Genomic DNA, 19,364 nt, shown 5'->3' on the forward strand with positions numbered 1-19,364 from the left:
TTCTTTGTTAAAAAAATAAAAATAGAAAAAACAAAGGGGCACTGGGAAATTTGGGGGGTGATGGAGATAGTTTGTTTCTCGTGGTATCGGTTACACAACTGAATATACTTGTAAAAACTCATTAAACTATACATTTTAATAGGGTGCATCTTACTGTCCATAAATTATGCCTCAATAAAAGAAGAGAGGGAAGGAGAGAGAGGGGGGGAGGACATTGCGCAGCTCACAGGGCCTCTCGGAGCATTGGAGAACCAGTTTTGGAGACTCTGCAGTCAGCAGCAATGACCCAAATCACACGGAGGAGACGGTGGTGAAGCTGCAGAGACACCGCAGACGGCTTCCATCACGGCCCTGACCCTGGGGTCACGGCCCTGACCCAGGTGCTGCCCTAGTGACTGGTGGCTCCGTCTCCAGAAATGGACGTTGCTGAGGCCCCAGCTCCTCCATGTCCCTCTCTAAGGCCTGGATGGAGACATCTGGCTGGCAGCGCTCAGGCCATGTTCCTATTACGTACCTGGCAGTGAAGCTGGGGAGAGCACATAGCACTTCAGCCTCCACAGCGGAGCGGACTCTGCACCGGGAAGAGGTGGGTTTCTCCAACACAGGAAGCATGTTCCCCACCACCTCTCCAGCATAATCCTTTGCTGGGTTAAGATTTTATAAGATTAAAAAATGTCCAATCACGAACAACATAAACTGATAAACAAAAATATTAATAGTTCCAGAGACACAGAGGCATCGAACAGACTGTCAAACCTCAGAGGGAAAGGATGGGGGGTGGGGGGAGGGACCTATATGCATGGATATAAGCATGATCAACGGACGCAGACAGTAGGGGGGTGGGGCATGTGCTGGGGGGCAGAGCGGGCCGGGAGAGGCCAATGGGGAAAAAGGAGACACTTGCAAAACTTTAACAATAAAGAATTGTTTATATATATATATATATATATATATATATATATATATATATATATATATATTTCAGAGAGGAAGGGAGAGAGAAATAGAAACATCAGTGATGACAGAGAATCATTGATTGGACGCCTCCCACACGCCCCCCATTGGGGGGGATTGAGCCAGCAGCCAGGGCATGTGCCCTTGGCCGGAATGGAACCTGGGACCTTCCAGTCCACAACCAGATGCTCTATCCACTGAGCCAAACTGGCCAGGGCAACAATAAAGAATTTTATTTTATTTTTTTAAAAGGAAAGAACTCATCTCTGATTTCTTTTAAAAAAAAATGTCCCACTCTACACCTCCCATATCTGATTAAGAGATGTAGATGAGTGCCCAGAGCTTACAGCACAAAATGTGAACTCTCTACTTGCATAGAAAGCTTGACCTTTCTCTTCCTAACTTCAATGCCTCTTGTGTCCCACCACCTGGCTGGCTGGCATCACCCAGAACTGCCCTGCCCCCCACCCCTCCTTTGCCTGGCTCTGCGGCCCTGCTGGGCTGGAAATGCCCATCTGCCCGCTCCCCCTGAGCGGCTGTCCCCCCTCAGAGCCACTGCGGGAAAGCCCGCTCAAACCCATGGCCGCTCCACTTGGCTCGCCGATAGCATACAAATGTTTGGTAGGTGAGAATCGACCTCCAAAACACAAACAGAGAAATATAAGCTTTAAACGCAAAAGGTAAAATTCTACTCAGATAGTCCAAAGTAACACACTTGTTTATGTTTATCAAAGATTCTGAACCAACAGATGAACTTTGGCCCGATATCCTTTTCCGCCCTGTGTCCTGAAAGTTCTCTCTGAACAAACGAGTCAAGTTAAGACGCATCTGAACGTTCTCAGGGAGCCAAGAAACACAGAGAAATTAAACACCCTCAGATCCCAGAGGGGCCGGGCCCGGGGCCCGCCTGACGGGGGGCTGAGCTGGGAACATGGCGTGTTGTTGAAACTGGTTGTGAAATGTTCCTTACTGAGAACCAGCCACGTCAACAACAGGGCTGGAGGCCCTACATCAGTCCCTGCGGAGCACACCCACAGGGTGCAGCTACCAGACCCTGCGGGCCTGACGCTGAAGGCCAGGCCGAGGGACCCCACCGGGGCATGCCTGGGGCCAGGGGGGGACATGGGAGGTTGGCCAGCTGGGGAGGGACCATGGGAGGGCTCCAGGGCATGCCTGGCCCATCTCGCTCAGTCCTGGTCTCCATCTCATTTCTGTCCCCACCGACGCCCAGGCCGCGGTGTGAGGTGGGGGGGTCCCGGGGTAGATACCCGCAGACCCTGGGTGGGGAAGAGGTCCGCTGCCCCTCCTTTCACAGCCCCGGCTCCGGCCTGGTGGACCGCGCTGACGGATGGCTCCAGGTCCCCTGCATGTGGTCAGCCACACATGCATCTCCCAACCTAGGTCCTCTCCCTCCGCTAGGTCCCGCCCAGGATCTCGCCTGCCTGCCTTGTTTGCGATGGCAGCCTGCCCTTCGGTCCCTTTCATCTCTGCTTTCCCCTCCACAGAAGCCTTCCGAGCACATAAGGTTCCTGAATCTGTTATTTGTGGGTTTTAAAACTTTCCAGGCCCCTCCAAGCGTGGAATGAAGTCCCTCACTCACTCCCCACACATACTGCGCCCTGCCCTCTCCGGTGGGCAGCATTAATGCTGATGTCAACGGACCAACAGGTCCTGGCGAGAGCTGATGGCCAGGAAGGAGTCAAGAAGGAGAAAAGCTTGCCCCAACAGGTTTGGCTCAGTAGGTAGAGCATTGGTCTGCGGACTGAAGGGTCCCAGGTTCCATTCCGGTCAAGGGCATGTACCTTGGTTGCGGGCACATCTCTGGTGGTGGTGTGTGTGTGTGTGTGGGGGCGGTTTGCAGGAGGCAGCTGGTCGATGTTTCTCTCTAGTCAATGTTTCTAGCTCTCTATCTCTCTCCCTTCCTCTCTGTAAAAAAAAAAAAAAAAAAAAAAAAAAAAATCAGTAAAATATTTTTTAAAAAGAAGAAGAAGAAAATCTGAACCAGAACTGTGTTGGGCCCAGGTTGAAGGAGTCCTGCTGGGCCCCTGGCGGGAACAGAAGCAGCAGGTGGGAGCTGGGGGCGATGTGGAGCCGCTTCCCCACATCCTGTCCTCCTCCACCAGAGGGGGGGGTGGCACCTCCCCAGAGCCCCCTGCCCATCCAGCTGAGGGGCCTGAGGACAGCTCTCAGGGCCAAGAGAGATGACCCAACCTACCAGCTCCCAACAACCCTTCCCAAGAGCATTCAGAGCAGAATCTTAAAAAAAAAAAAAAAAAATAAAAATGTTTTCCCCACAAGGGAGAAAGGCTGGAGTCATTAGCAAAGGAAAATCCCAAAGGATGGCCTTGCTTTCCCAAACAGCCTCGAGGCCTCGGAGCACGGCACCAGCCCCATTCTGTGCCCAGGGAGAGAAACACTTTTAGAACCTCACCAAAAAAGTTACATAAACAACACTATCTCCTTTGTTGGTTTCTTTTTTTTTTTTTTCCTCTTAAGTTTGTTTTGAAAATAGATAATTTTACTGATCCAGGAGCCAAGAATTGTTGCTGTGTCTTGGGGAGCTGTTGGATGCCCCTCCTGGCAGGCCTGCTGTTTGCCTACGATTATGCATGCGCGCTGGGGACATAAAGCCGAGGCGCTGGGACCCACAGGCCAGCACCTGCCACCTGCTCGGGGCTCTGTGGCCCCCGCTCCCGAGGAGACCAGCCCACTCCCTCACCGCTCAGGACAGCCCCAAACCAGGGCTCTCCCTACTGAGGGCACAGGGTAGCTGGGGCGGGGAGATGGTCAGGTGCATGATCCTCAGCAGGCAAGGGGAAAGAAACGATAAACTGCCAGATAAAACACAGCAAGATATCGGGTCTAGTAACAATTAATGTCGTTTTTAAACATTCGTTTAAAATCTTGCTTGGCGTTGACTTGTATTGACATAACCTTCAAACACGTGGTATCTACAGAACGTGTGAAGTGCAATTAACAAGTTTTGCTTGAAAAAGTTTGTGTTTGGTTTGGTTTTTGTTGCAAAACTAGGGCTGAGAAGATGGCGGATGAAGAGCATATTCGGCACTGCATGCTTTACGAGTTCCAATTAGGAAGAAAAGCAAGTGAGGCTGCAAAAAACATCTGTAGTGCTCTTGGTCAAGATGCAGTTAGCGCCAGAAAATGCCAGCGTTGATTTGAGAAATTTCGCGAGGGAAATTTTTCGTTAGATGACAAGAGTGGTCGAGGCCGTGTGTCCAATTTTGATCAAGAAGCTCTTCAAGCTCTTTTGGTGCAAAATCCTCAAATTACCCAACAAGAGCTTGCGACAACTTTAAATTGTTCACAAAAAACAATTTCCAATCAATTGCGTGCACTTGGCAAAGTCCAAAAGTTTGGAAAATGGGTTCCTCATGAGTTGACCGACAACAACCGTAATCAAAGAGTCACCATTTGCAGTTCGCTCCTCTCTCGTCAAAACCGTTTGCCGTTTTTAGAGCAAATTGTTACCAGAGATGAAAAATGGGTGCTGTATGTTAATTTGAAAAGGCGGCCTCAATGGTTGGACAAAAATGAGGCTCCGCAGCCCATGCCAAAACCTGACTTGCATGCGAAAAAAGTGATGTTGTGTGTTTGGTGAAATTTTAAAGGAATTCTTCATTATGAACTTTTACCATCTAACGGTTAGATTCTAACCAAACCATTACAAGTGCAGTGTATAGTGCCCAATTGGAAAGGTTAGCCCAAGCTTTAAGAGAAAAAGAACCTGCGCTGATTAATCGGAAGGGCGTAATTCTTCACCACGATAACGCACGACCGCATACTGCAAGAATCACTGCTGAAAAACTGCGCCAGTTGGAATGGGAAGTTCTCCCTCAACCTGCATATTCTCCTGATATTGCCCCTTCCGATTACCATTTGTTTCGTTCTTTGCAAAACTTTCTTCTTGGAAAAAAATTTAATAATGAAGAATGCCTCAAAAATGCATTGACCAAATTTTTTGCATCAAAATCACAAGAATTTTACAACAGAGGGATTAAAATGCTTCCTGAGCGTTGGGCACAAGTAGTAGAAAACAACGGCAACTATATTGTTGATTAAATTTTGTTGTATTGTTTAAATAAATTCGATTTAAAAAAGTATTAGAAAACGACATTAATTATTACTAGACCTAATAGAAGGAACTCTCTGGAGCAGGCCCTTCAAACTACAGCCCGCGGGCCACCCTGCTCTGGAGGCGGTTACTCCAGTAAAATGACGAGCCGGAGAGACAGAAAGAAGTGAAGGAAGCGCCCGAGAGCAGCGGTTTCACACAGGTACGCTGCCCAGGAGCGGGTAAGTTCGCTCTGCCTTCCCCGCTGTGTCAGAGCTGGGGCAGACGAACTTCCAGAGCCGATGCCGCCCCGAGTCAGGTTCCTCTTATGCAGAATAATAGGCTACACCCTCGCAGGAGGGACCTTGAAGCACATGCGTTTTGCGTGTGAATCTGTTTGAATAGAACTAAAGAAGCTTCTACAAATGTAAGCTCCTCAGTCCAAAAATACAGGAACAAGTAACTCCAAGAGAGGACCACAACTATTCTCCCTTCAGCTACGTGTGCAGATATCTGAAAGCAGTTTTCCAGCAACAATCACACGCCTCCGAGGTGTGAGTTTTCTTCACTTCGATTCTGGCCACTCAGAATAGTAATTTTAAAAAATATATTGATTTCAGAGAGGGAGAGAGAGAAACATTAGTGATGAGAGGGAATCATTGATTGACTGCCTCCCGCACACCCCACACTGGGGATCGAGCCTCCAACTTGGGCATGTGCCCCGACTGGGAATCGAACCCAGGACCCTTCAGTACACAGGCCAACACTTCACTGATGCTCTATCCACAGAGCCACGGTGGCCTGGCATCAGAATAGTAATTTTAATATTAAATATTCTTCCCCAACAAAAGGATGAAAGGCAAGTGTTTAAGAAGTTACGTATAGCCGAAACCAGTTTGGCTCAGTGGATAAAGCGTTGGCCTGCGGACTGAAAGGTTCCGGATTTGATTCCGGTCAAGGGCATGTACCTTGGTTGCAGGCACATCCCCAGTAGAGGGTGTGCAAGAGGCAGCTGATCGATGATTCTCTCTCATTGATGTTTCTAACTCTCTATCCCTCTCTCTTCATCTCTGTAAAAAAATCAATAAAATATATAAAAAATCAATAAAAAAAAAGAAGTTATGTATACTGTATGATAACACAGGACATTTTTAAAATATATATATTTTATTGATTTTTTACAGAGAGGAAGGGAGAGAGATAGAGAGTTAGAAAGATCGATCGGCTGCCTCCTACACACCTCCTACTGGGGATGTGCCCCCAACCCAGGTACATGCCCTCAACTGGAATCGAATCTGGGACCTTTCAGTCTGCAGGCTGATGTTCTATCTACTGAGCCAAACCAGTTAGGGCCACAGGACATTTTTTTTTTTAATATATTTTATTGATTTTGTACAGAGAGGAAGGGAGAGAGATAGAAAGTTAGAAACATCGATGAGAGAGAGTCATCGATCAGCTGCCTCTTACACACCCTCTACTGGGGATATGCCCGCAACCAAGGTACATGCCCTTGACCGGAATCGAACCCGGGACCCTTCAGTCCCCAAGCCGACGCTCTATCCATTGAGCCAAACCGGTCTCGGCCACAGGACATTTTTAAACCCACATTTTCAATGTTCGGTTTTCTTCTGCACAGTAACACCACCTCCAATAACCAGGTTCTCTCCTTGAAGACGGAAGCTGCTTCGAGGGGAGAGGCTCCTTCGTCGCTCTTGACCCCAGGCCCAGCCCCAGAGCCTGGCTCAGAGTGGTGCTCCATAAGGACTGGTTGAATTATCAAAAAAAAAAAAAAAAAAAAATATGAGCAAACAAACGCAAAATGACAACCACCTACTTCCACTCTCTGGGCAGTGCCCTCCCCACAAACACTGTCAGGAGTCATTTTCTGAGCAGAGGAGAATGTTTTTAAATTGGCACATCAGCCTTCCGAGAACGAGCCGGGGTCCGTACTTGTTGATTTACAAAAACACATCAGTTTTATCCGCTTCGAGCCGAGAACCAGCTTGGCAACACGAGAGGAGGCAGAGCCGTGCGCATGCTGACTCCTCAGAGACCCTGCCAGTCAGCAGCTCCTGAGCCTCAACACAAGTGCATTCTTCGCTGTTTTTCTTGGAAAACTATGAGAGTGTGCAACGAGGGTGTCTTATCGGCTTCCAGGTGGAGGCAGTCCGCCCAGTCACTTCAAACGGGGACACAGGGGGGGCCTCGCCGGGTGAGGAGCCCAGGATGTGCCCGCTGGGGAGAGCCTCCTCGGACACAAAGCCCCATTCTTCCTGCCACCTGGGCTTCCCACTCCGCTCCCCTTGGCTTTTTGTTCTTTAAGCCCCTTCGTGGGACACCTAATGGAGGGCCCTGTCTACCCTTTTGGAGAAAACAGCTGAACCCAAACAAACCGCAGCACTTCTCACGCTGTCACACCTGCATTAACCCTTTGCGATCACATCGAATGAAACCGAAAAAGAAGGGAAACAACTGTTCTTCGGGCCACGGCACCTGTGCCTTCTGTGAGGGTCTCACGCTTGCTCCGTGTTTAAAGGGCTGTTTTCCGCTGATCTGAAAGCATCCATGTTGCCCTTTCTCCTCTGCAGTCAGGGATGGTCACTTGTCTTCCCATATCCCTTCCGCTGGGAGGGAAGGCACGTTTCTGACTCCTCCCTGTCCTCCCGCCTTTGTTCTGGTCCCCAGTTCTTCCATCGCTTCCATCGCAGCCCCTGGCCTCCCCTGGGGACTGCTCTTCTGAGTGTCTTCCTTTTCCGGCACCTCTCCCCACAGCTCCCCAAAGCGATGGCACCCTTGAGAGCATGTTCCTTGTAAGCCAGGGAGCAGAGGGGAGTCTAGCAGCGACTTGCACGTGTCCTGCATTTTGAGATGTTTCCATGTGTGCTATCGCTGAGCTCTCCTCTCAGACCCACCCTGCCGCTGTCTGCAGTGCTGGGAAGCTTTGCCCCTCTCCTTGCCTGTTCCATTCTCGGAAGGTACGGGAGTCATGGGACTTTCCTCCCGAAAGTCCCCGGGAAAAGCCTCCTGGACTAGTTTCTCGGTGCCAGAGAAGGAGAACCATTCTGTAGCTTCAGACTACGAAGCAGCTGGGGCAAACCAGGTGGAGGAAAGTGGCGAGGAGCCATGTCAGGGCTTTAGGGGACGTGTTCGCATGGCTTGCAGAACTAGACGTCAGAGCTACTAATGAAGTTTGCTCATTGGCTCACACACCAATGCACACGTGTTGAGCGCTTTCTCACTGCTGTTGTGTTAGGGGTTCGGGGAACAGCTTTTATGCCTCGCTCCCTCAGCAGGATCTGACTGCAGGCATGGAAGTTAGAGTCTCTGCCTTCATCAGCACAGCAGCTCTAGGACGTGAAGGTTTTATTTCACAAACAGTATGCCCACTTCGGGAAACAGCTCTCCTCTTAGCCTGCCAGAGCCGCCAGCTAGCTCTAAAATGGCCCTGCTTTGCCAAAACAGGTTTGGCTCAGTGGATAGAGCATCAGCCTGCAGACTGAAGGGTCGCAGGTTCGATTCTGGTCAAGGGCATGTACTTTGGTTGTGGGCATATCCCCAGCAGGGGGTGTATAAGAGGAGCTGATCGATGTTTCTCTCTCATCGATGTTTCTAGATTTCTATCCTTCTCTCTTCCTCTCTGTAAAAACTCAATAAAATATATAGTTTTTTTAAAAATAAATAAAATAATAAAATGGCCCTGCTTTGCTGACCGTACCCAGACAAAATATAGACAGCTGATTCGGACCTGTTTGGTGGGCCACCTCGGTAACCAGGACCGAAGTCTAAGGCCGGCTACGTGCACACGCCCAGCGTGCCCAGGACTTGCCAGCAGGCTCTCTGGGGGAAGCACACACCGAGCGGCAGTGCTGCCCAAAGCACAGGGGCATCCAGAAAACCGGAGGCCACGCTAAGAAGGCAGGAACCCCCTGGGAAGGCCAGCAGACAGCAGGGCGCCAACACGACACCAGCTCCAGACCAACGTCAGCCCTGATAAGTCAGGGGCAGCATCTGACCTCTCCTAGGGCCGGGCACACCGGGACCCGCCACCGATGCCACACCCGACTTCAGCGGTTCCCCTGGGGCGGCCTCCCAGCGCGCCTGAAGGTAAACTCGCACAGGCCCCGTCCCTCAGGCCTGGGATGTGGCCGGTCTGCCAAAACGGAAGCCACAGCCATTACAGAGTAAGTCAGCAGCCAGCACAGCCAGGACACGTCAGCCGCAGGGCCCCGGTGCGCTGGGCGGGCGGCAGGGGAAGCCCTCAGGGTGGTGCCACAGGAGTGAGACCCACAGGCAATTCTGAAGAGCAGGGCACCAACTTCACACTCTCTGTTTCCTAGAAAGAGAACTGGAAAGTTTGGGTTGGGCTTCTTGGTAGATTTTTTAAAAATATATTTTTTTAATATATTTTATTGATTTTTTTTTTACAGAGAGGAAGAGAGAGGGATAGAGAGCTAGAAATATCAATGAGAGAGAGACATTGATCAGCTGCCTCTTGCACACACCCCACTGGGAATGTGCCTGCAACCAAGGTACATGCCCTTGACTGCAATCGAACCTGGGACCTTTCAGTCTGCAAGCCGACGCTCTATCCATTGAGCCAAACCGGCAAGGGCTAGATTTTTTTTTATTTTTTTTTTTATGGATGGAGACAAATCTTAATCTTTTACTCTACTAAATATCATTATTCTACTAAATGCCTCCTCTCCTGCTCTCCACCTCACTGAAGCAGCTGATGAGTCAAAGCAAACACTGAGCCGAACCAATAATGATATTGTCAAGTTATGTGAACACGAGCACATTTCACCTGTGTGGTGGCTTTCCCTTGAGGTAACTGGAAAATAGTTGCCTACGAGTTAACAGAGCAAGACGCCTTTCCAAGTGTCCAGGTTTTCGCCCAAAGGCTCCTCGGCCAGGTAAGGGCGGAGGCCGGAGATTTAAAACTAAGCTGGCTGCACTGCCTTACCCATGAGGTGTTCCCAGCAATGCCGCAGCCCGTGACATGTCACAATAAGCTACAAACTAGGAAATTAAGTACTTTCAGCTCAGTGTTGGGGGCCCGGGAGAAGTACACACTAATTCACACATAATGCTCAATTATATTCAAATGCTTTATGTAGAAATCACAGTCCCTCATCAAAGAGGGAAGGGATTTATTTTTAAAAAATCATTCCAACCGGGTGAAGTTCAGCCCGGAAAAGAGACAGGGGGGAATGGAAAAATAAGTTCATATGTTTGGTGCTTTCAACTTGTATTGAATTCATAATTAAAAAAACCAATGTATGATATCTCATTACATAAACTCCTGATGATAGCAACATTGATACAATGTTCACCATGAAACAGCTCAAAGGAACGGGAGCTGTTCCCCTAGTTCACCACCCCAGCTTCCTAGATGAAGAGAACAGAAGTCACATCTGGGGACGCGTACAGACCACGGGCAGCTCAGTGCTGCTGACAAGCAAGCACAGCAGCCTTACCACTGCCCCGATCCCAGGACCTGTGACACTGCCTGCCACGCCACTGCTTCGCCATCTTTCCAAACTGCATCTGGCTTGTGGACGCCTTGAAGATGGCCCAAAGAAGAGCACAGAGTGCCTGGAAGAATGGAAAGAGGGGCCTCAAACAAAGATGGGAAACAAATGGAAGTCAAGCAAAGATTTCTGTGGCTGGCGATCTTACTGGGTAACAGTTTCTCAGGATCCTCATAGGGTACACAGGGCTCTCCGCGGGTAAGGAATTTGGTAACCGTCGTAACTATTTTTAAGCATATACTTTGAGTAACGTTAAGTACTAGTACATTCTTATTGTTGTACTACCATCACTACCATCCACCCACAGAACCCTTTTCATCTTGTGGAATTAAACTCTGATCCATTACATAGCAAAGCCCCATTCCCCCTCCCCCTGGCCCCTGGCCCCGGCCACCACCATTCCTCTCTCTGCTGACTTTGACTGCTCTAGCTACCTCACATAATGGAAGAGTACCGTCTTTGCCCTTTGGTGACTCGTTTATTTCACTGAGCACAGTGTCCTCAAGCTAAGGATCACAGACGTACCTCCGAGAAATCGTGGGTCTGGTCCCAGGCCACCGCCACGAAGCGAGCCTTCATCTCGCTGCTCGGGGAGAGTCTTGCCTTCAGTTTGTAAAAGAAATGCAACATCTGTGACACGCCACACAACGAGCTCTGCCTGTATCTTTCAAGAAGGCATTTAACAAGTATTAGCTGAGGATGCTGACCAGCTGTTTCCCATCTTCCATAAGAACAGAGAAAACAAGAGAAAATTAGTTTACACAGCAAGGGTACCGAAAGCTGTCAGATGCTGGAATATAAAGTCTTAAAGGAAAAACCTACACCTTTATTAGCACTTACAGAAGTGCTATAAACAATGTGTTAAACACGTATCATGTTGACTCGTTTCCTTATAAGATCTCTTAAAATTATGAAATTAATTCGCAAGCCCTAATCAAGCTTCTGGTGGTAATGGTGTGGGAACTATTAAAGAAACAGAACATATTGTCCTTTTCCTTGAAAAACACAATTTGCTCTAGGAAACAATGTGTTCTTATGGTATTTACCAGGGTTACCGTAAACCAGGATGGCAAATAGCTTTCAACTCAAGTGCCAACTCTTACAAGACGTTAGACTGCCTAAAGCCCTGCCGTGAACTTTGAGCCCAAGGCTGGGCCCAGACCAAACACCATAGTTATTTTGCTTGTCGTGGTCCAGAAGTGACAAGCAAGGGTGAAAGTGTCATAGTCAGGCCATTCCTGTTTAAACTCGTGAACCTTGATATGCACTATTGATTACTTGGCACAGATCAATGTTTGTTTTGTATTTGTCTGTTTGTCTCTCAGCTAAAATAGGCCTCACAGTAGGCATCAGTACTATATCTCCTGCTTATTTATTACTAGAGACCCATTGTATGAAGAGATCTGTGCAATAGGCCTTCCTTCCCTTGGCTTCCAGCAACAGTTTTCCTCCGGCACCCGCAACCCAGGCCTTCGCTCTGGCCAGAGTCTGCCTTCTTCATCTTCACTGCAGACTCTGGAGTCTGCCGCCTTGTCTTGGCTGAGGGAGAGGGAGAGAAACATGGATGCGTGAGAAAAACAATGATTGGCTGCCTCCCCGACATGCTCCGACTGGGGATAGAACCTGCAACCCTGGTCTGGGCTCTGACTGGGAATTGAACCCACAACCTCTCAGTGCACGGGAGGATGCTCCAACCAACTGAACAACTCCAGCCAGGGCTCTCTGGCCACAATTTAAATGCCTGTCCCCCAAAGTCAGTACCTCTTCTTTCCTCACCACACAATTCTTTCTGAGCACACTTCAGCAACCGTGATTTATATATGATTACCCAGCTTCCTCCTGCAGGATCCAACTGAAATCCCCCAGCACTTCTATCTCAACACATCCAAAATGAAACTCAGCAGCTCTCTTTCTGTTACCCTCTCTCCACACATCTGTGCTGCGCGTGCGTGCGCACACACTTACACACACACACACACACACACACACACACACACACTCCTCTATTTCCTATCTTGATTATTAGCATCTTCATCCACACTGCTGTCCAAGTCAGAAGCCTGGGAGTCATCCTGTTCAATATCCTCCACATCCAGTCACCTTTTTTCACTGTTAATTCTCCCTCTTGGCTATTGTTCATGTATTTTCCCTTCTCGCCATTTCCACTTGGTCTTTCATTATTTCTCACCTGGACAACTGTAGCTGGCCTATAACTGGTGTCCTTACCTCCCTTCTAATCCTTTTATGCCAGCATTAGAACCAAGTCCTAGCCCATAAGTTTCATCTTTCTCCCTTGCTCAGAATTCTTTAATGCCCTTCCCAGCCTGCAGGATAAAATCTAAACAGCTTAGAAGGGCGTGAGAGGCCCTTCATGAAATGTCTGCAGGACCATCCTCATCTCCAGTTCTATTCCCTTCTACTGTTGTCTCCAGCAACAAGCAAGTCCCCGGCCTTCCCAGAACACACCACTTCTCAACTCCTCCCCTCTCTGCATCTTGCAGCTGTTCTTCCCTCTGCCTGGACCCGGTCCCTCCCATATTCACCTGGTATGCCGCCATTATTCTTCAGAACTCAATGCCAAAACGAAGCCCTCTGCATTAGGAAGGACTCCGTAAGTGGTAAATGATAGAAATGCATCTAGATTAGCTTACCCTCAAAGGGAATTGACTGGGATATGTACAATAGCAAGGAAGGATGCTAGGGCAGACCACAGATGCCATTCAGCATTTTTAAAATCCATGCCCCAGCCTACCAGCTTAACTCAAAAGGTTATTCACTTCCTGGTTCTGCTTTTGATTCAGTTAAGCTTCTTAAAGAGTATTTTTAAAGACAACAGCTGTAGTAATCTAGACATGGAAATGAAGTATGGCTGTTCTATTATGCCTGTCAATAACTAGTATAATTTTATGGGTTCTTTCACTGTAACAGAAATAAGAGAAGCACATAAAATTTAAACCAATAAAAAATAACTTATGAAGTAGTTTTGTGATCTCAGATTAAAAAAAAAAAAAAAAAAAAAAGCAGTAGTCGATAATGGCAAGTGTCCCTAAAGGTGACATTTTGCAATTCTGATTTAGTTTTAAACGCCTTACAGATGCTTTCCAAGCAATAAAAAAATAAAGAAAAATTGGAAAGGAAAGAGACAAACAACCTCTGCAAAATCAATCAGATGATCCACCCAGGGCAATAAGAAGCCAAGCCCAGTGGTAAAACATCTGGATAGGAAAAAGAAAAAAAAAAATCATCTTCTTTTGTCCATTTTCAAAGTTACTATAAAAATGCATTCTTCCCAAGAGCCTCCCCTTTCTCCTACATTAGAGATCTGCAAACTAGAATCTATGGGCCAAATTCAGTCCAATGCCTGCTTTTGGAAATAAAGTTTTATTAGAATACAAACACACCTCATCCTGGGGCCTGGTCCTCAAGCTTGCATAGCCCATTTATGGAAAGAATTATGCTAAGTCATTTTACCAAAAATCCCTGATCACCCTCTTTATCTGATGAGATCTTCTCCCCTTTCTCCCCCCACTTGCCCCGGGGATATCTGGTTATGCTGGCCTGCCTTCAGCAAGAATCCAATGAATTCCGTTTAGTAAGAAATTTCCCTAGCCTAGATGTTTCCTATTAGTAATTTTCCGTCCACCAGTTCCAGCCCTCCCAACAACTACAACCTGCTCCTTAGCTATAAACCTCCATTTGTCCAAGCTATATTCAAAATTAAGCCCGGTTCTATACTAGGCCTCTTTTCCCTTATTGTAGTGGTTCCTAAGATATACCATTTTTATCTCACTATTGTTTGGTTCTGTTTTTCTTTAAGAAAGTCAGTCATAAAAATCACATATTGTATGAGTTCACTGACATGAAATATTCCAAATAGACAAATCTGTAGAGACAGAAAGTAGATTAGTTATTGCCTAGGGCAGTGGTCGGCAAACTCATTAGTCAACAGAGCCAAATGTCAGCAGTACAACGATTGAAATTTCTTTTGAGAGCCAAATTTTTTAAACTTAAACTTCTTCTAATGCCACTTCTTCAAAATAGACTCACCCAGGCCTGGTATTTTGTAGAAGAGCCACACTCAAGGGGCCAAAGAGCCTCATGTGGCTCTCGAGCTGCAGTTTGCCAACCACTGGCCTAGGAAAAGAGGAAGGGAGAGGGTACAGGGGCAGTAATGGAAAGTTTGCTGATGGATATAGAATTTTGGGGGGATGATGAAAATGTTTTTAAATTGTGATGATGGGTGCACAACTCTGTGAATATATTAAAAGCCATTGAGTTATTCACTTTAAAATGGACAAATTATGTGGTGTGTAAATCATAGATTTTTAAAGCTATTTTCAAAAAGCATTGGTTATGTTCTTTGGATGACGGAAAAGGATATAAATTTAAGTACTTTGGTTATGAACTTCTGGGAACTAAAGACAAAAGGGAAATCCTCTTCAAAGCAGCCAGAGATGTAAAGTCAGCAAGTGACAAAACTATATTTTTAGGGGTGTGTATGTAAGTAGAGTAAGTTTTTTGAAAGCAAGCAATCATCATTTTAAGACTTAAGGTATCTGTTGTCCCTGGAGCGGATGATGTCAGGAAGAACCACACAGGGACTTCTATGTGCCAGGCATGTTCCATCTCTTCATCTGAACGATGGCTACCTGAGGGGTCACTTATAATTATTCATTAAGCTGCACATACATGTTCTGTGTGCTTTTCTGTCTATACTTCCTGTTGCTCAATGGAAGGAGAATGTATTAAGGAGTGCCTTATATGTTCCATAAGTGGCATGGTTTGGGTTTTTCCTTAGAGATCTTTTGATGACAAGAGGACTTTCTTGGGACGTGCTTCTTGTGTTAGCATCATTGCAGTGTTGTTTTGACCTGTAGAAGCTTTTTTCCCACAGAACTTAAAAATATCCACTTCTTGTAGATCATGCCAATGAAGAAATTTAACCCAAGATGGGATTTTCAAAACTAAGAGAACAATTGGTTAAAAAATGACTACCAGCCGAAACCGGTTTGGCTCAATGGATAGAGCGTCGGCTTGGGGACAGAAAGGTCCCGGGTTCGATTCCGGTCAAGGGCATGTACCTTGGTTGTGGGCATATCCCCAGTAGGGGGTGTGCAAGAGGCAGCTGATCGATGACGCTCTCTCATCAATGTTTCTAACTCTCTATCTCTCTCCCTTCCTCTCTGTACAAAATCAATAAAATATATTTTTTAAAAAATGACTACCAAATATAATTGCAGAACCAAACGGAAACATGCTATAGATAAGGAATAATATTTTGTGTTGAATGGGTGTGCAATTTTTATCTGTTTGGACACTTACATCTGTTCATTTCAATGTCTACCTAAAAAGCTATTTCTTTTTAAATATCAAAACAGATTTTAATGCATAATACATTTTCGTTGTTATTATTTGAGCCTGCATAGTTACCCTCTTATTTTTCTTTCTTAAGCCAACAGGAAGCTGTTTTGTATGACAAACTTTCAATGATTGTAGCATAGTCAGTGCCTTTTTATTTTGTTTCTGAGTCTGACCTGGCTCCAAGCTGGCCCTGCCCCTGAAGTCTGTCCAGTTCACATGGCTTTGGTGATGAAATCAGACCTCCAATACCCAGGTTTGGTTGGGGCAGCAGACAGGAGGCGGGGGCTTAGGACATTTCAGGAGCCCCTTCCCAGGGTTAAGGTTGTCTTTACATCAAAACAAGGATCACTGCCTGACTCCTTGTGGAATGCAACCAACAACATAAACTGGTGAACAAAAACAGATCCAGAGACATAGAAGCCTTGAACAGATTATCAAGCCTCAGAGAGAAGCCAGGGGAGGATAAGAGGGGGGGTAAGGGATCAACCAAAGGACTTGTATGCATGCAGATAAGCCTAACCGATGGACTCAGACAGTAGGAGGGCCGGGACATGTGCTGGGACAGGAGTGGCTAGGGAGAGGTCAATGGGGGGGAAAGGAAACTTATGTAATATTTTAAATTAAAAATATTAAATTAAATTAAATTTAAAAATTTAAATTAAAGAAAAACAACACAAGGATCATTGAACCTGGAAAATTAACCAACTCATAGATTCCTTTTGGGAACCGAATATTCCCTGAAATGTCAGGGAATAAATATTGCCGGGTTTTCCTCCTAGCCATATGTGAAACTTCAACTCCCATTCCATGGAGCAAACTATTATCACGCTTATAATCCCACCCTTTCCTGGATACTGAGCGCTCCTCTCCTGGGCAGAAAATTCCCAGCATCCTCACCAGTGGGTTAATTTTTATCTGCCTCCACTGTGTGTATAAGGACCTGCTAAACTTCCTGAAACCTCCTCCTTATGTGTTATGAGGAAAGATATTTTATAGACATAAGTTGGTTTGAAAAACAGTAACACACCAGACTTACGGGGATGTGAGTCCAAAGAGATGCCATAGATGCTAGGTCAGCAAATTGCGGCTCGCGAGCCACATGTGGCTCTTTGGCCCCTTGAGTGTGGCTCTTCCGCAAAATACCTCATGTGGGCGCACACATACAGTGCGATTGAAACTTCGTGGCCCATGCGCAGAAGTCGGTTTTCGGCTCTCAGAAATTTAAATCGTACTGTTGATATTTGGCTCTGTTGACTAATAAGTTTGCCCACCAGTGCCATCGATGATTCCAGTGGTTCCCAGGTGCTAGTTCTCAGCTCTACCGCAGCCAGGGGTGGGCCACATGTGCTGCCTGAGGACGAGCCATCCTTTACCATACAATTATGGCCTTCTGAATTTATGTTACAAGGGTTTTTTTCCTTTTATGAAAATGAGGCTGATCAGACTGTGGTGTTTTGAATGATCTTTTAAAAAATATCTCGTCACCGAAGCCAGTTTGGCTCAGTGGTAGAGCGTCGGTCTGCGGACTAAAGGTCCCAGGTTCGATTCTGATCAAAGGCATGTACATTGGTTGCGGGCACATCCCCGGTAAGGGGTGTGCAAGAGGCAGCTGGCCAATGTTTCTCTCTCATTGACGTTTCTATCTCTCTATCTCTCTCCCTTCCTCTCTGTTAAAAATCAATAAAATATATTTTAAAAAATATCTCGTTCCCTTAAATATTTTTAAATATTACTGGTCTGTGAAATCTAAAAGTCTGCAAAAAGATCTGTCTAAAACTCTATTTTTAACCCTATTTTTGTTGTTGTTGTTGTTGTTGAATCACAGAATATTAAACCACCCAGGGCCAACTGCCATCCTCTTCAATCAACACTATTGTATTTGACATATTGAACTATCCCCTTCTTCCTGAAACTCCCTCAATGAACAGGCTGAGTGGCAAAAAGCAAACAAATAAACCCAAGAAGTTTTTCTCCTTTAATTGATCCTCTATCGCTTCTTGTGTGTGTGTATGTGTGTGTGTTAAGCCTCACCAGAGGGTATTTTTTCCACTGAATTTTAGAGAGAGTGGAAAGAAGAGAGAGAGAGAAACATTGGTGTGGGAGAGACACGTAGATTCATTGCCTCCCACTGATGCCGCAATCAGGGGCTGAGGATTGAACCTGCAACCCAAGTAGGTGCCCTTGACCAAGAATTGAGCCAGAGACCCTTTGGTAAATAGGCCAACACTCTAACCACTTAGCAACACAGGCCCAGGCTCCTTGTTGGCATTTCTATTTCACCAAGTAGAAAGTTGTAAGACTGGGTACTCCTAAAGACACACACATACACTCTCTCTCTCTCTCTCCCATTAAATTGTGTTAAAAACACAACATGAAATTTACCCTCTAAACACATTTTTAAGTGCACGATGTCTGTCTGCTCTTTATTTGTACCCATTCTTACGGGAATGCTGTGGTCAGATTTTAAATGCCACCTCTGTGCTAATGACTTTCCACACTTCAGATCTGAGAGCTTCCAGTCACCAGGGTCCCAAGGATCTAGAAACCATCTGCACGGGGGTGGCCACACCAGCTCAGACTTTCCTTCTGCCACAAGGAACTCATTTTGTTTTCCACCCAACTAGTTTACCCTTGCAAATTCCCATTCCATCAAGCGCTTTACTGGAAACCAAAGCCTCGTTGTTCTATTATCCTGCCTTATTTTTTGTCTTCTACATCCAGTCACCACTCAAGCTATTTTAATCAATTTTTCAAAATTTCAACACAAACTTTGGAGTAAAAGAATACTTACATCCCCCCCCCCCCCTCCACAAAACCCCACCCTCATGTCCTGGGCATGAATCAGCATGGGCACAGACCAAAAGCCAGGCTGGCATAAACAAGGAGTTCCTTTGTCCTGGCTGCTATTGATAGAGGGGACTTATAATCTAACTAGAGGCCTGGTGCATGGGATTCGTGCACTGGTGGGGGTCATGGCCCACAGAGATCAGCTCACTGTGGGAGCACCATTCAGCCCAGTCTGCTGAGTGTCTGTGGACCCGCCCTCTGAGCAGCTATTCCCTGGTCCAGCATCTTCCCTGGAGCCGGAGCACTCGCCTCTCCAGGGAACCCGGTTGGGCTGGGCCCATGGATAACAACACTGAGAGGCAGCGGAGTAGGCCTCAGTCCTGCTGCAGCCACAAACCTGCCTCCCAGCCTCCAGGGTCAGCTCTGTGAGCCTTGTGGAGGTGCTGTGTGGCCTGCAGGTGTCTGGAGGAGGTGGCAGGGGGTGAGGAGGAGGAGCCTGGGGCAAGGAAGCGGCAATTGTAGCCCAGGTTTCTGCCTGTTGGCCTTTGGCCTGGAGTTTGCAGCAGAAGCAGCTGGTTATCCTGGTCAACTGAGCACCCTGACCACCAATGGGCAGCTCCTGCATTGAGCATCTGCCCCCTGGTAGTCATTGCACACCA

General features: G+C 46.9%; 1 pseudogene; it reads right to left on the reverse strand.

Moving 5' to 3' along the window:
* Nucleotides 1-18,739: 18,739 nt before the first annotated feature.
* LOC118710697 lies at nucleotides 18,740-18,839 on the reverse strand (annotated as a pseudogene).
* Nucleotides 18,840-19,364: the final 525 nt, after the last annotated feature.

Source organism: Pipistrellus kuhlii, unplaced genomic scaffold, assembly GCF_014108245.1.
Source record: "Pipistrellus kuhlii isolate mPipKuh1 unplaced genomic scaffold, mPipKuh1.p scaffold_m20_p_1, whole genome shotgun sequence".
NCBI lineage: Eukaryota > Metazoa > Chordata > Mammalia > Chiroptera > Vespertilionidae > Pipistrellus > Pipistrellus kuhlii.